The sequence below is a fragment of the Bubalus kerabau genome, chromosome 3 (assembly GCF_029407905.1).
Source record: "Bubalus kerabau isolate K-KA32 ecotype Philippines breed swamp buffalo chromosome 3, PCC_UOA_SB_1v2, whole genome shotgun sequence".
Lineage (NCBI taxonomy): Eukaryota > Metazoa > Chordata > Mammalia > Artiodactyla > Bovidae > Bubalus > Bubalus kerabau.
The window spans coordinates 17,822,114-17,838,951 of NC_073626.1; the positions used below are offsets into that span (position 1 = coordinate 17,822,114).

General features: G+C 38.3%; 1 pseudogene; it reads left to right on the top strand.

The window, feature by feature from the left end:
* Window positions 1-6,271: 6,271 nt before the first annotated feature.
* LOC129647157 (regulator of nonsense transcripts 3B-like) overlaps window positions 6,272-16,838 on the top strand; it is a 73,586-nt pseudogene continuing 63,019 nt past the window's right edge.

Here is a 16,838-nt window from a genome sequence, read left to right on the forward strand (position 1 = left end):
TGTGTTACCCCTCCCCTATCTCCATTCAAATTAAATCTTAATTTTTTAATAATCATTTTGGGCCAGAAAATGATCAATCTTAGTACCAAAAAACAGAACAAACTCAACAAAGAGTTGAAGGCAATTCGCCAAAGCAACTACAAGGACAATAAATATTGAAAAAAATAGGGATACTTTGCTCTTTGGGTATCTTGTAAACAACAACAGCTAAATGACATTTTCTTTTTCAGCAGTTGTGGACATCTGATGTGAGTGTGCAAGACCACTGGAGAAGTCTTGAAAATAAAAAAAGGTATTTTATACTATGGTTATTTTATTTAACTCCATAGGCCCGTAGAAAGTAAAATACATATGCCATAAATTATAATATTATAATATTCATTGGAAGGACTGCTGCTGAAGCTGAAGCTCCAGTATTTTGCCCACCTGGTACGAACAGCCGACTCATTGGAAAAGACCCTGATGCTGGGAAAGATTAAGGGCAAAAGGAGAAGAGGAGGACAGAGGATGAGATGGTTGGAAGGCATTACTGACTCAATGGACATGAGTTTGAGCAAAGTCAGGGAGATAGTGAAGGACAGGGGAGCCTGGCATGCTGCAGTTTATGGCGTGGCAAGGAGTTGGACAAGACTTAGTGGCTGAGCAACAACAACAATAAATTATAAATATGTCAAAACAGTAAATAAATAAACTTGAATGATTTTTTCTTACATTTTTACTAGAAAGTTTAACCCATAATTAAAGACACACAGTATGATGCCAGAGACTGCAGAACAACTATAAAAGTAGGAAAGAAAAAATAAAGCTTAGAGATAACACCTATTTACCTGAAAAGATGAATGACTTTTGTCAAAGTAAATAGTTGTGTTGGAGAAGACTCTTGAGAGTCCCTTGGACTGAAAGGAGATCTAACCAGTCCATTCTAAAGGACATCAGTCCTGGGTGTTCTTTGGAAGGAATGATGCTAAAGCTGAAACTCCAGTACTTTGGCCACCTCCTGCAAAGAGTTGACTCATTGGAAAAGACTCTGATGCTGGGAAGGATTGGGGGCAGGAGGAGAAGGGGATGACAGAGGATGAGATGGCTGGATGGCATCACTGACTCAATGGACCTGAGTTTGAGTGAACGATGTGAATTTGAGTGAACTCCAGGAGTTGGTGATGGACAGGGAGCCCTGGCGCGCTGCAATTCATGGGGTCACAAAGAGTCAGACACAAGTGAGCGACTGAACTGAACTGAACTGAAAAATGAAGTCTCTCATACCACTGTATAAGGATTTATTTTCTCCCTTTCTGATTTTTAAAATTCTTTATACCAATTTTTTCAACAACTGAGTAAAACACTCACTCCTTCCCAGCCTTCCCCAAGGAGTGCTGAAATTGAACCACAAAGATCTGGGTTCTGGTCCTGTGTCTACCTGCTTCTGATGCTAGGTTTATAAGTTAGTCTTTGCTGTTTAACAAATCACCCCAAAAACACAGTGCTTTAAGACAACAGTCGCTGATCGGTGCACAATTCTATGGGTTATCTGGTTGGTTCTACCCTCTCGACTGGCTTGCTGGGACTGACTGATATAGAACAACCTCATCACATGTCTCAGGCCTTGTCTGGGCTTCCAAGAGGCCAGCCAAGGCCTCATCACCTCCAGGGAGATGGATTTCCAGCAGGAAGAAAGGGCAAATGCAATGCACAGCACTTAGCAAGGATCTATGCACCGCATTTGCTGCTGTTTGATTGGCCAAAGCAATCATATGAGTAAGCTTAGCCAGAGTACAAGGGGATGTATAGGGAATAACACAGGGACGTGTAAATGATGATGAGGGCAGAGGTCTTTATTTTAACAATCTGCCAATGGGTTTCTTCATCCCTAAATTGGAGAATATAAAAATTTGAATTTCTCTAAAAAATATTTTGGAAATTAAATGAGAAAATATGTATGGAAGCTTTGAAAGATGCAGAGAACTCCATAATTATAAAATACTATCATATTTCTAAAGAAATCCTTGTTCTGAGTTGCTTTTTTCCCTCTAAGTATGAATATTATTTTTATTTTAGTTTTATATAATATGTCCCAACAAATTAAAAACATTTTGACCCCTGGGAATTCCTTGTGGTCCAGGGGTTAGGATGTCACTCTTTCACAGTGGAGGGCCCAGATTCAATCTCTGGTTGGGGAACTAAAATCCCACGAGCCTTGTGGCTCAACTACACACACACACACACACACACATGACAATATTGACCCAATATAAAACATTCAAATTTAATAGCCAAGTCACTACTTTTTTAAACTGAAATTTTAATATTTCAGCCAGTCATCTAGGTAGTATTCATCAATTTAGCAAACAAAAATCTGATGTCTTGCCAACTCTTTACAGAATTAAGACTTTTACATATTTGGCCAGAAGAGGTGGCCAGTGTAAAAAATTTGGCTTTTATATGGTATCTGGATATTACATCTATCTACACTAAAGATTTTGAATCACTATTGATCCATTAAATTCTATTTCATTTTGTTTTTAAAAGATGGTACAGTTGCCTGCTTTTGAATTACTTTAAGTATTCTAAATTATGCCCTGAGATTAAAATGTCTCTTTCTGAGAAGAGTGACTTTTTTCCCTACCACACCCAATGTATCAACTTCTTCACTAAATTTCTTGTAGCAATAAAAGTTCTAATTTTTAATTTTTCAAATCCACTGTCCCCAGGAAGTAGAAGCTTTATGGAAAAATGAGTACCCTGTCTTAATATAGTGTCCCCATATGGCTACTGTTCTTAAAGACCCAACTGACCATTCTCTCCTACCATGCAGAACTTTATCCAGTACACATTTTTACATTTTTTTGTGGTTCTCTTCTTTTTATCCAATTTCAACTTTAACCACCTTGTTTTCATTTTATTCCCCTATTGTATCATTAGCCACAGGATTTCTTAGCAAACATAGGAGATTCAATGTAGATTTGAGTGATTGCTCTATGATAAAGAGGAGAAGGCACTGGCAACCCACTCCAGTACTCCTGCCTGGAGAATCCCATGGCCAGAGGACCATGGTAGGCTGCAGTCCATGGGTTCACTAAGAGTCGGACACGACTGAGCGACTTCACTTTGACTTTTCACTTCCATGCATTGGAGAAGGAAATGGCAAACCACTCCAGTGTTCTTGCCTGGAGAATCCCAGTGACGGCGGAGCCTGGTAGGCTGCTGTCTATGGGGTCACACAGAATCGGACACGACTGAAGCAACTTAGCAGCAGCAGTAGCAGCAGCAGCTATGATAAAGAATACAACTTTGAGATATAAATCAGAATCATTAAAAGAAACACGGTAGTTGTTTAAAAATAAGTTAGAATGTAGTTATCCTAACACTATATAATTCTTTAACCACATTTATCTTGATGAAAAGTTTGACTTTGGTATTTGATAGGCCTCAAATGTTTTATTTTCTTGGGCTCCATAATCATTGCAGATGGTAATGCAGGCATGAAATTAAAAGATGCTTGCTCCTTGGAAGAAAAGCTATGAAAAAACTAGACATGTATTAAAAAAGCAGAGACATCACTTTGCCAAAAAATGACTGTATATTCAAAGGTATGGTTTTTCTATTGTCATGTATGGATGTGTGTATTGTACCATAAAGAAGTCTGAGCTCTGAAGAACTGATGTCTTCGAACAGTGGTGCTAGAGAGGATTCTTGAGAGTCCCTTAGACTACAAGGAGAATAAACCAGTCAATCCTAAAGGAAGTCAACCTTGAATATTCAAAGGAAGTATTAATGCTGAAGCTCCGATACCTTGGCCACCTGATACAAAGAGCTGACTCATTGTAAAAGACCCTGATGCTGGGAAAATTTGAGGGCAGGAGAGGAAGGGGGTGACAGAGGATGGGATGGTTGGATGGCATCACCGACTCGATGGACATGAGTTTGAGCGAACTCCAGGAGATAGTGAAGGACAGGGAAGCCTGGGGTGCTGCAGTCCACAAGGTCACAAATGTCAGATATGACTTGGTGCCTGAACAACAAGAAGAACAAGGCCTCACATGTGGATATGAAGTTTAATATTTATGAAATATAAGGAGTCTTACATTACACATACAGAATAACTTCAGTACATGTGAGTTGTAATAAAGGCTAATCACAGCACAAATAAAAGGCCAAATGTAATCACAATTCTTTGATTTGTTGTTACTGCTATGTTATGCTATGCTAAGTCACTTCAGTCATGTCCGACTCTGTGCGACCCCATAGACGGCAGCCCACCAGGCTCCCCTGTCCCTGGGATTCTCCAGGCAAGAACACTGGAGTGGGTTGCCATTTCCTTCTCCAATGCATGAAAGTGAAAAGTGAAAGTGAAGTCACTCAGTCGTGTCCGACTCTTAGGGACCCCATGGACTGCAGCCCACCAGGCTCCTCCGTCCATGGGACTTTCCAGGCAAGAGTACTGGAGTGGGGTGCCATTGTTGTTACCACCAGTTTCTAATTGTTGTTGCTGCTCAGTTGCTAAGTCCTGTCTGAATCTTTTGAGACCTCCTGGGCTGTAGCCCACCAGGCTCCTCTGTCCATGGGATTTTCCAGAAAAAAATATTGGATTAGGATGCCATTTCCTTCTGCAGGGGATCTTACCTAGAGAACCCAGTGCTGTCTCCCAAGGTCATGTGAGGAGGCTTGTCTCCAGGACAGACAGGCGTGGAGGTTTCACTCCTAGGCTCATGAGTCCATGTGTCTTTCCGGAAGTCCACTCATAGGAAGGACAAACTACAGGGAGCAAGTGAAGACCTGTGAGTCACAGGCTGTGGATCTTTTGCTGTTTTTGCCTGGCCCTCCCAAAGATAGGAGAGGGTAGATAGAATTCAGCATCCTTCCCCAAACTTGCGGCTCTCTTCAGATTTTAAATGTCTTTCTTTGTATAAGCTCTTCCCCAACCTTGAGTCCTCTCCCCTTCCACTCCCAGGGAGCTCCTCCAAATCCTATTTCACTTCCTTTTTGAAAATTCTTGTGACTTTCCCAGATAAATCAGCTCTTCTCTCCTTTGGGTTCCTATGTTAGGCTTTACTTACATTCAAAGAAATGACTACAACTGGACTAATTGTTTATTCACATATTTATCTGTTTCTCATGAAAAATTTGGGACCAGCAAGATTAAATTCAAACAATAAACCTTCATAAAATTTAACAAATATATATTTAATAAATGTATGTTGAAGAAATGCTCAAAATATATTATTTATTTATAAGTTGGTTATCAAGGTCATTTCTCATGCCAAAATGCCTTAGGCTATGTTTCAGGATAATATTAAATTTTTATTAATGTAAAGGAGTAAAGTAGTAAACTCAAAATCAGTTAACTATTTTGCAAATATGAATAATTTCAAAAATTTCATCTATAAGCACAAATTCTTAAGATAAAGGAATCCTTGAAAAATATCGAGAGTTTTACTTAACACTTAACTTATTACTTTGGATCCCCACTGTGGCAAAGGGCAGAGGGTTTATTAGGAAAGTCTGAGGAATCTTATTTTCTGTCATTCAAGGTCAAATGCCTGTTGGATAAATATTACAATCTAGACTCTCTGTCTTTCCCCTCCTATGTCAGGAAAATTTCACAAGTCATCAAGTTATTCAGATATACATCTTCATAGATTCTTATGCCAGTTAATACAGGTGAAATAGGAATATGAAGGACCATATAAAAACATATGGTCAAAGTTTCCCTCTACTTTTTTTTCCAAGAAGTAGGTTATTTTTTCAATTGACATATAAGATCATACATGTTTTAGGTATGCAACACAATGGTTTGATATTTGTATATATTGCAAGATTATCACCACAGTAATTCCAGTGTTAATTTTCTATTGTGACCCATCATTACACACTGCTTCAAATTTTTCTTGTGGTGAGGACTTAAAATCTACTCTCTTAGCAACTTTCAAGTATACAATACACTATTATTAACTATAGTCACCATGCTCTGTATTATATCCCTGTGACTTGTTTATAACGGGAAATCTGTATCCACTTCACCCATTCTGGCTCCCCAACCCAAACCCTGCCTCTGGAAACCACCCAACTGTTCTCTGTGTTTGTATTTTGTTGTTTGTGGTTATTGGTTTTTGATTCCTCATTTAAGTGAGATCATATAGCATTTGTCTTTCTCTGACTTCTATCGCATAGCATAATGCCCTCAAGGTTCATTCATGCTATCACAGAGAGCAAGATTTCTTCATGATAAGTCCATAACTAATACATTATGATTACTTGCATAATCCTGAGGATAATGTCGGTTAGCACCACACCCTGCTCACCCCTCATGGTGAACAAATTGTTGATCGTGGTATAATTCATGTAAGTTACCCTTTAATTGCTCTCTGTCTGTTTGCTTGAGGCCATTTTGCTACCTGGTCACCTGGACCCGACCCCCAGTGTCCAGTGCAAGAGCAAGCATCATTAGCAGCTGGCCGCGAGGTGGGACATGGAACGGCTGCTATACTTTGGCAAAAACCATCACGACTATATAAAAATAAAACTGGAGTGAAGTAAATACAATTTTTGCTAGAGATACCATATAGTATATTAGTTTTTAAATCAAAAGTGCAATGCAATGACTAAATTTTGTGGAATTTAATGCTTCACAATTGCTTGCTATTTCTTTCCTTGGCCATTTCAGTTCATGTGAAAAAATTATTTTAAGAAATGAGTATCACTATTTATAAAAATACAAAAGAAATCTATCGAAGATGCTATCCAAAATGGAAAAAAAAAAAATTGAGATCATTGTCACTTTATAATTGGCAAAGCAAAGAACATCACACTAATAAAACTTAATTAAATCATTAAATATTTAAAATGAATTCCTAACTCTTGCTTATTTAATGGTTCTCTTTTATGTAGTTTAATCCCTATTATGAAGTCTATACATAAAGAAAATTCAAATGTAAAACCAATCTATTTAATGTATTCCTCTCAATCAAAAATTCCATTTCCTTTATCCTTCCTAAATTTAAATCATCTCAAAACACTACATCTCAATTTATATTTCACTCATATCAGAAAACACTTAATAAAATAGGGTTACAAATACATCACTTACAAAGTAGTTGCATCTTTAAACATAACTCATTCATTTCACATGTTTCATTTCATTTCACTAATAATGTATAATAATATTGTCCAATTTAGAATGAACATCATATTTCTGGTAGATGAGATAATGGATATTTACAAACTCCATTTTTAACATCACTCATGACCAACTATATAGATACATATAAGTCTTCAATATCCTTCAGAAAGTATTTCTAACAGTGAGACATAGGAGTTTTACTTTGAATAAAAGGCAGAATTAGATACATAATTACCTTATTTAGTAAAAATACAATATATCGCCATATTACTACATGGATTTGTATACATCTATGGAGAAGGCAATGGCAACCCACTCCAGTACTGGCAAATCCCATGGATGGAGGAGCCTGGTAGGCTGCAGTCCATGGGGTCGAGAAGCGTTGGACAAGACTGAGCGACTTCACTTTCAATTTTCACTTTCATGCCTTGGAGAAGGAAATGGCAACCCACTCCAGTGTTCTTGCCTGGAGAATCCCAGGGATGGGGGAGCCTGGTGGGCTACCGTCTATGGGGTCGCACAGAGTCAGACACGACTGAAGCGACTTAGCAGCAGCACATCTATAAGATAAGCACTTCTCCTACAGTATACTACATATATTAAAATTCAAAAAAAAAAAATCAATAAATACCATAAGTAACCAAACATATCACACAATACACAAGCATATTCCTGGGTTGCTTTACCTGACCAAATAAGAGTAGCAGACTGAGCATTTCCTCATTTCTTGGTTTATTCCCTTGTGGCTCAGCTGGTAAGGAATCTGCCTGCAATGTGGGAGACCTGGGTTTGATCCCTGGGGTGGAAAGATCCCCTGGAAAAGGGAAAGGCTACCTATTCCAGTATTCTGGCCTGGAGAATTCCATGGACTATATAGCCCATGGGGTTGCAAACAGTCAGACACGACTGAGCAACTTTCACTTGCACTACACTAAAACTGGGCTTCCCAGGGGACTAGGTGATAAAGAATCCACCTGGCAGTTCTAGAGACGCAGGTTCAGTCCCTGGGTCTAGATGATTCCCCTGCAGTGGGAAATGGCAACCCACGCCAGTATTCTTGCCTAGAGAATCCCATGGACAGAAGGAGCCTAGCAGCCTATAGTCCACAGAGTCACAATAGAGTTGGATAGGACTTAGTGAATAAGCATGCATGCCCTGCTCTAATGCTAGCATTATTCTGCTTTAGCAGCAAAAAGGAATTATAACCCTTACTGGACCCATAGTCTGGATAAGTAAGGAAATCTTTTCTCCCTTCAAAACTTTCAAATGCCCTTTGAATAACAGAAAGGCTTTAGACTCCTCAGTCTGGAAGCCCAAACCCCAACTTTCTGCTTTCAAGCCACTGATCTCACTTCTCTTTCATCTGACTACCGGCTTCTCTCACCATCCGGTTTGTTGCCTGAATCAAACACTGGAATCAGTTTACAATCATCCAAATCTGCCAGTTCTCCCTGACATCTTTTCAATCTCTCCACATGGCCTCCCAGTACTGTCCCTCACTGCAGCTTCTCTGACACTCTGCACTGTCCCGGCAAGCAGCCTCCTCATCTCAACCTGGCTTGAGTGGGTATTCATTCCCTTCTCCAGCGATCTTCCTGACCCAGGGGTCAAATTTCAGGCAGATTCTTTACTCTCTAGCCACCAGAGAAACCCTGCCTCTCTCCTGGTTGTATTATATTAAGTTGGCCGAAGGGTTGGTTCTGGTTTTTATATATCATCTTACAAAAACCCAAAGGATTTTCGGCCAATCCAATATTTTAAGGCCACTTAACAGCTTGTTTTAAACAAGCTGTTTTTTTAGTCTTGTCTTTTCTTAGTCTTCTCAGTACTCTGCAGAGAAAGCAGTACTGCAGTACTTGGTAAAGTACTTGCAGAGAAACCAACAGAAACCTTTCAGAGCAGTAGTGTCTCAGAACATAACGATCTGCCTCAGTGAAGTTCCTCTCCAAATGTACCACTTTAGTTCAGTCGCTCAGTTGTGTCCGACTCTTTGAGACCCCATGGACTGCATGGACCACTTCAAGCTGCTGCTTTACTTTTAAAATGAACAATTAAAATACGAGAAGAGCCATACACAGTTTCTCCTGCTTTCATATGCTTAACAGGCACTGTAGTTATACCTAAGGGAGCAGTAGTTTAGATGTCTGGTTTACAATAAAAAACTTCATGATTTGTGGATAATGTTAGACTGGGCTTGCCTGGCAGATATGTTAGGAACAAAAATCCTGCTTTCATATTCTTCCTCAAATTTTCTCTAACTTCACACCTCCTTCAACATTCACCATTCCTTAAGGATATAATCCAAATTTCTCAATGTGTCACACGAGTCCCCTGACAATCTGACCCTAAATTATTTTACACACCCTAACTACACAGCCAATGCTCCAGACAAGATGGACTATTAGGAACATTCAACTCTCAGCCACTCTCTGGAAGAGCTCACTCATTCAAAGCCATGATTTTGACATGATAAGCCTACTACTCTAAAACCACCCATTACTCAGCCATCTCTCAGATTTCAGCAAATAAGGAGATATGCTTTATGCCTAAGGCACTAGAAGGTAAGGAAGCATTATCAGGTAAACAAACAAAAAAAAAGGTCAAAAGGGAAAGTTGTGAAATACTGAAGTGTTCAAGTGTGTCATTTCATAACTTTAAAGGGACTTCATACGCTTCCTGGGGCTTCCCTGGTGGCTCAGATGGTAAAGTGTTTGCCTGTAATGCGGGAGACCCAGGTTCGATCCCTGGATCAGAAAGATCTCCTGGAGAAGGAAATGGCAACCCACTATAGTACTCCTGCCTAAAAAATTCCATGGCTGGAGGAGCCTGGTAGGCTACAGTCCATGGGGTCACAAAGAGTTGGACATGACTGAGCAACTTCACTTTCTTTCTTTCTCATATGCTCCAGTTTTAGAAAATGAAAACATTGATTAAAATGTACATTATTATCTGTCTGTTCTTTAAACATTTATAAAGTTTTATAAATGTTTTATAAAGGGATAATAACCTTTGAATCTGCTGTTAAAAAAATGTTTTAGATGTTTATATTTTTCTTGTATTATTCTGTTTCTGTCTCTTGTGAGGAAACTTACCACAGCAAAGGAAAAGGAAAGACTGATATCATGATATAGTATGAGTTTATTGTCCAAGATTAACCATTTCAACATATCACTATTACATTTATTATCTAATAATATCATTTCAGTAAAGTATATTCTCATCTTACCTGATAACTCAGTTGGTAAAGAATCCACCTGCAATGCAGGAGACCCCAGTTCAATTCCTGGGTCAGGAAGATCTGCTGGAGAAAGGATAGGCTACCCAATCCAGTGTTCTAGCCTGGAGAATTCCATGGACTGTATGGTCCATTGACATGTATAATCCATAGACATGTATATTTCATGGGGTTGCAAAGAGTCGGACATGGCTGAGTGACTTTCACTTTCCCTGAGGTATCAACATTTGATGCAAGCTTTCTAAATGTATTAGAAGTTCATATATCATGGGGAGGGATACTAAGAAAGCTTGGTTATAGTGACTGTCATAAAAAATGATAAATGCATTTGTAAGCATTGTTATTGAGTTTCCAAGTCATGTCTGACTCTTTGTGACCCCATGGAAGGTTGGTGCCTATCTCCAGAAGTATCCTTCAAGTAACTGACTGGGCTATACTATCATTTAAACAAGAAGGCTGCATCAGCCAAACTTTAAATAATACACTCTCTAGGTCAAAGAAGGCATAAGCTCCTAAGATGTGGAATCAAAAGAAAAAAAGGATCAGTTTTGTGAAATCTCAAAGATTTTTCAAGATTGAAAAATCTGTTTCAATTTCCTTTCATTCACTTAGATTTTTACATTTCCAAAATAAAGTTAAAGCTCCCGTATTTGTTATCTTGGACTGCTATAACAGAATACCATAGACTCAGTGAATTTAACAAGAAATATATTTCTTCACAGTTTTGGGGCTGGACATCCCAGGTCGGGGTGCCATAAGGTCATGTTCTGGTAAGGGCTCTGTCTTCCCAGCTTGGCTTCTCCCTGTGTCCTCACAGGGTGGGGGTCGGGAAGAGAGACAGTGACAGAGACAAAAGAGAAAACTCTCTGGTGTTTCTCCTCATAAAGACACTAATCCCACTGGATTACTCTTCCACCCTATGAGCTCATTTAACCTTAATTAATCTTCATAAAGCCCCTTTTCCAAACACGTACTTTGGGAGTTGAGGCTTCAACACATGAATTTGGGTGAGACACATTCAGTCCATAACAATACCTGACATAAAGCACTTTGAGCAAGGGGCTGGGAAAAGGAAGCATGTTGAATCTTTGGCTCTTCAGTGTCCCTCTGGGCATTCTTCACATGTGCTCAGTGAATACACAATAAATGAGAACTGTACTAGTGAACTGTGTGGATGGAACATGTTAAACAAAGCTGAATCCTGGCCATGAAAACAAATGATGACAATTCTTTAAATGCTACAAATTATTGTTATAAGATTTGCAATGAATAAGTTTAGACCTAAAATAGAGGGTTGTTTTAGAATTGGAAACAATTATTCTCTTTCTGATGAAATTACTTTGAAGGAGTGTATAAACTTTTAGGTCAATCAAGGAGTCCACAGTAGAGCAGACAAATGATTAAAAAAAAAAAATAGTGCTCAATGTTTCTATTAAATTCCATAGTCCTTTATATTCACTAGCTTTTCTTTCATCCTCCATTAAGTTTTTTTAACTAATTTATTTTTATTGAAGGATAATTGCTTCACATAATTTGGATGTCATCCTCCATTTTTGACTGTCATCTTTTTTCCAAATCTTCCAAGTCATCTCTTTAAACATTCACAACTTCCACTAAATATTAGTTTTCCTCCATCCATGTGTTAGCTAGTTTTTGTTGTTCTTATTCTCAGTCCATTGCTTTGTATTTCCTAGAATTTTGTGTCGTGTCTTTCTAACTATTTTGTCACCTTTGCCAACACTGTTTTCTGCATCTACAATGAACGCGAAGCTATAGGTGTGTGGATTCACAGGTTAGTCAAAGAAAAGTTATAACTTTATAACTCCTATTAAGAGAACATATTGGTCCCAACCTCAGTAAACAAGAGATGAAATGTTTATAGATTATCTCTATAAACAAGTGTTTACAGATATAATGGAAAGAAAAAATAGGAAAAAGAATGACTTTCAAATTTTTATGTGATCCTCAGAAAAATTAGACATCTATCAAATGTGTTCATATTCTGGTAATGGGTTCATTTATTGAATGCCCAAATAACTCTAACTCTGAATTTGCTTGATCACTTCCAGAATAAACAGTATGCCCAGGGCAGAGACTTAAATCTCTTCAACAGTTGCCACACCTCCTCCCTCTCCAGCCCTCAAAACAAATGAGCAACTGAGCAGGCAGAGGTGACTCTTTTTGTCCAGTTTATCACTCAAGCAACTGAGACAGTACACTTGTGTTACCAAGCTTCATATCATTAGAGGTTACAGTAACCACTCATGCAGAGAAAAGTGGAAGAAAAACAAGCAATCAAAGAGAAATTACTTCTGCAGTTGATAAACTATGAATAAAATCAAGTGATGACTAAATATCTGTAGCAGCAAAATAAATAACCGATCTATAAATTGCCCATGCAGTATAAACTAAGATCTTATATTTTATTTTACAGCTTTTACCACCTTCAAAAATTTTGGCATACACATAGGAATAACAAAGAGTTTTTTAGGTCAACTGCTCTGAGTAAAAATCACATGTTACCAAGTACACTGAAGTATACTTATTTTAAGAGATTGTTTCTTATGGTTGCATAGGATGAAATCCTTCTGAGATGGGTGCTCATTTTGCTGGTCTCCTGGAATGACTCTTTGCATAACCTAGTCTCAGAACTGCAGGATATGAAAGGAGCCTCAAATGCTCTTCCATCGAAGACCAAAGAGATTGAGGAAGACAACAAAGTACTTCAGGAAGGCATGGAAACTATAACTGGCAAGGTGAGCAGCCTCCTGAAGGCTTCCTTGCTTTTCTCATGAATGAAAGAGGTGACCTCTGTAATAAGGAATGTGTTATGAGATTTCTCACTTAGCAAGAACAAGATTCAGGCCTTCTATATTCTGGATTGCTATTACAGGAAGCAAAAGCCTAGTCATTCATAGTCACAGATTCTCCTGTCAGCGGATTAGAATTCCACTGCAATTTTTGACAGATGCAGCCTTCCCTGAATTGCACACAATTCCACCAAAACTGTGCCTCTTCCTGGTCACAGGTGATTGAAATGTTTTCGAGGGTAAGAGAACTACAGAATAATTTCCAAGATAATTGCTTTCTTGAAAGTATATCCCAGGACATTCATTAGTGAAATTCCGCTATTTTCTTTGTCGTCCTCAAACCAAAAGAGAGAGAGGGAAACAAGAAGAGAGAAAGTCAAAACTAAACTCATACTTGAGTTCTGCTTCTAGTTTTTAGATTACTAATAGATATCTGATGTGCTGGCTATAAAACACATGTCTAGGGAATTTCATGTCTCTTCCCGTAATCTTAATTTGATAATTGAATGGAACAAAGAAGAGCAAATACTAATAAAACTCATAATTTATTATCTTTTGGTGCTTAGATGCATCCTGGAGTCAAGGAGAACATGACTACTTGTGGTCAGGACTCCCATCGCTGCAGTCAAAAGATGAAGATGCCCACCAAACCACTTTTAATAACCTGCTCTAGTGCCTGTGCGTGGATACAAGTAAGATTAACACTTACCTCAGGCACCTGAATTGCTGAATCATCTACAACAAGAAGTGCTAAGACCATATCCCTCACATGAACTTCTGAGATGGTTTTTAGTGATCCTTCCCATAGCAAATTTCTTTGAGTTTTGCATCTTTTTCATGCATGCTTGAGTGCAATGGATCTCATCTTAAAAAATTAAAAAATAATCTGTAGAGATGTCAAAATCTAAGAAGGCAATTTTTCAATGTTTCTTACTTTCATTTAAGAGAAAAATCAAAAGAAAATCCATCCTTACCATTGACAGAATGAAGTTCTGATTAAAATTTGTCACAGATAGGAGAAGCTGGCATTACAAAGAAGACCATTAACAGCTTACTTTAGAATCCTAGCAAGTTATTCTGGGTCAATTTATTAGATAATTATTCATTATGTTGGTTATCTTACCAAGAAAACTGAATTCTCAGGATTCTTTATGAAAGTCAGCCATGTACTATTAGCCAAGTTTCAGAGTGTTACAACAGACAATAAAAGTTCTTTGCACCTGGGTACCCAAATAGCATGAAATTTACAGAACTGTCTAAAGATTGTTAGGATTCTGTCTTAGTCCTTCTGGGTTGCTATAACAAAATAATAGATTTATAAACATAGAAATTGATTTGCACAGTGTGGTCAGGCAGGGTCCTTTCTGGTCCCACACTTTTTACTGTATCCTCACATGAGGGGAAGGGTTAAGGAGCTCTGTGAGTCTCTTATACATAAAACACTTATCTCATTCAGGAGGCTCCGTCCTTATAACTCCTCACCTCCCAAAGGCCCCACTTAAGAACACCACTTAAGAGATGATGCCAAACAAAGTGCAACAGTGGATTGAAGTGCAGCTAGGAGCCATCTGAATGAGAGAGCAAGGAGTTTTTGGATTGACACAACTGCGATGGCTTTATGATGGAGTTCATGCAAATATAGGAAGACAGCATATCTGTCAGTTCATTTAGGATCATCTTATGAAATGCATATCTCCTACATCCTGGACAAGGCAACTGAGATATTAATATATATAGTATTTAAGGTATCAGTGAATAATCAAGTCTGACCAAAACACAAGTGTTCATTTTTTTAACAGACATGTGATACCTCTCGTTTTTATGCTTCCAAGATACGCTGTTAGAATGGAGAAAATCTTGTAAGGATTGCTTGTGTATAAGGGAGCATCATTTATGTCAGTTTGGAGAGTTTGTACTTATTCTACAAAGCAACAGGAAACCAGGAAATTTTAGTGCAAGAGTACAGTATGTCCAGAATTATAAAAGAGAAAGATTAACCTGGATTGTGGTCTTGTGGGTAGTGGGGGTTGGTAGACAAAAACAAGCAGCCCAATAAGCTTGGAGTATTATGACACTAAAGGAAAAGCAAAAGGGCTCTGCCAAGGGAAAAGAAGCAAAGGTTGTGAGAGATACAGGGATAGATAGGCCTTGACCATACAGCAGGAAAGAAGCAAATATGAGTCAAAAATGCATCCAAGAACATGGGACAAGATGAGTAAATAAATGACAGGAAAGTAAGAGATAAGAGATAAAGATGGCTTTATCTCTAATTTATTTAAGGTTTTTGTCCAAAAGCATCTGAACTTTATTTTACATAAAATTAGTACCAGAAATAAATTTTTAAAAAGTTACTGCAGCAAATCATAGAAATAAGCACTCGAGAGCTTCTTCTAGACAGTATCAAATACCAGAACCAAAGCATCACTACTCAGTGATAACAAGCAGTAAGTCACTTGTCACTTTCAACACTCGCGTAAGACATACATTGTAAAGCATAGAGGATTAATACAAATAAAATGTAAACAGTCTATCCCTTTACAGAGCCAGCCTGACCCAAAACCTAAACAAAATGAAAGTAATGCTCTCATTAAACATGTGTCCACTTTCTCCAAGGGTTTCTCATTCCTTTTGCCAAAATCCACTTTTGTTTACAGTCGTCCCTCCCTAGTCTTACTCTCAGCAGATGGTCAGCTAATCACTAATCAAATAAATAATTAAAAAGTGTTCACTTTTAAGATGTTGAAAGACTCTTGAAACTGGAAAGCTTTATAATCCCCTGGTCAAGCAGATGGTCAGGTGAGCAGATGTGACTTCTTTGACTACTGGAGCTTTTTATTGCTGCCATGTGGCAATCTTGCATATGTACTAAGTTGCTTCAGTCATGTCTGACGCTTTGTGAGTCCATGAACTGTGGCCTGCCAGGCTCCTCTGTTTGTAGGATTCTCCAGGCAACAATAGTGGAGTGGGTTGCCGTGATCTCCTCCAGGGGATCTTCCTGACCCATGGATCGAACCCAAAATCTCTCGAGTCTCCTGACCTTGGCAAGTGGGTTCTTTACCACAGGTGCCCCTGTGGCAATCTTACCTGCATAGAAAGGCAACATGTGTTGGACAGATCCAGAACTTCCAGGGTAAAGGATGTAGAACCCCATGTGAACTACCTAAACCCAGATCTGCCACTTGATGTTTTCAGTCATCCAACAAGTGCCTTATGTTTTTCCCACTTGTGTTTGGGTTTCTGTCAATTGCAACAGAAACTATTCTTTGTAATATACACGGAATGGAAAGAATAGTAAATGGCATTTCATTTCATAAGTTTTCAGTAGGAAAAATGATGATATTTGATGTAAAAGTTTTTAATAAATTTAAAATCATCATGTATTCCTATTACAACTCCTAACTTAATTGGGTTTAAACTTGATTACTGTTAATTACAAATTCTAACATAGAATAAAAACAAATACCAGTTATATGGTTAGATGTGGTTAGTATGGTAACTCTGAAGAAAAGTTACAGACTATCAGCTAACTGCCAGATGTAAAAAAAAAAAAAAAAATCTGAAAAGAACGCCATGTGTGTAATCTTCTAAAAGGAGAAAAATAAGGTTGAACAAAGAATTTAGTATATGATACAGTGTGGTGTGCTGTGTACTGTGCCTAGTTACCTCCAACTCTTTG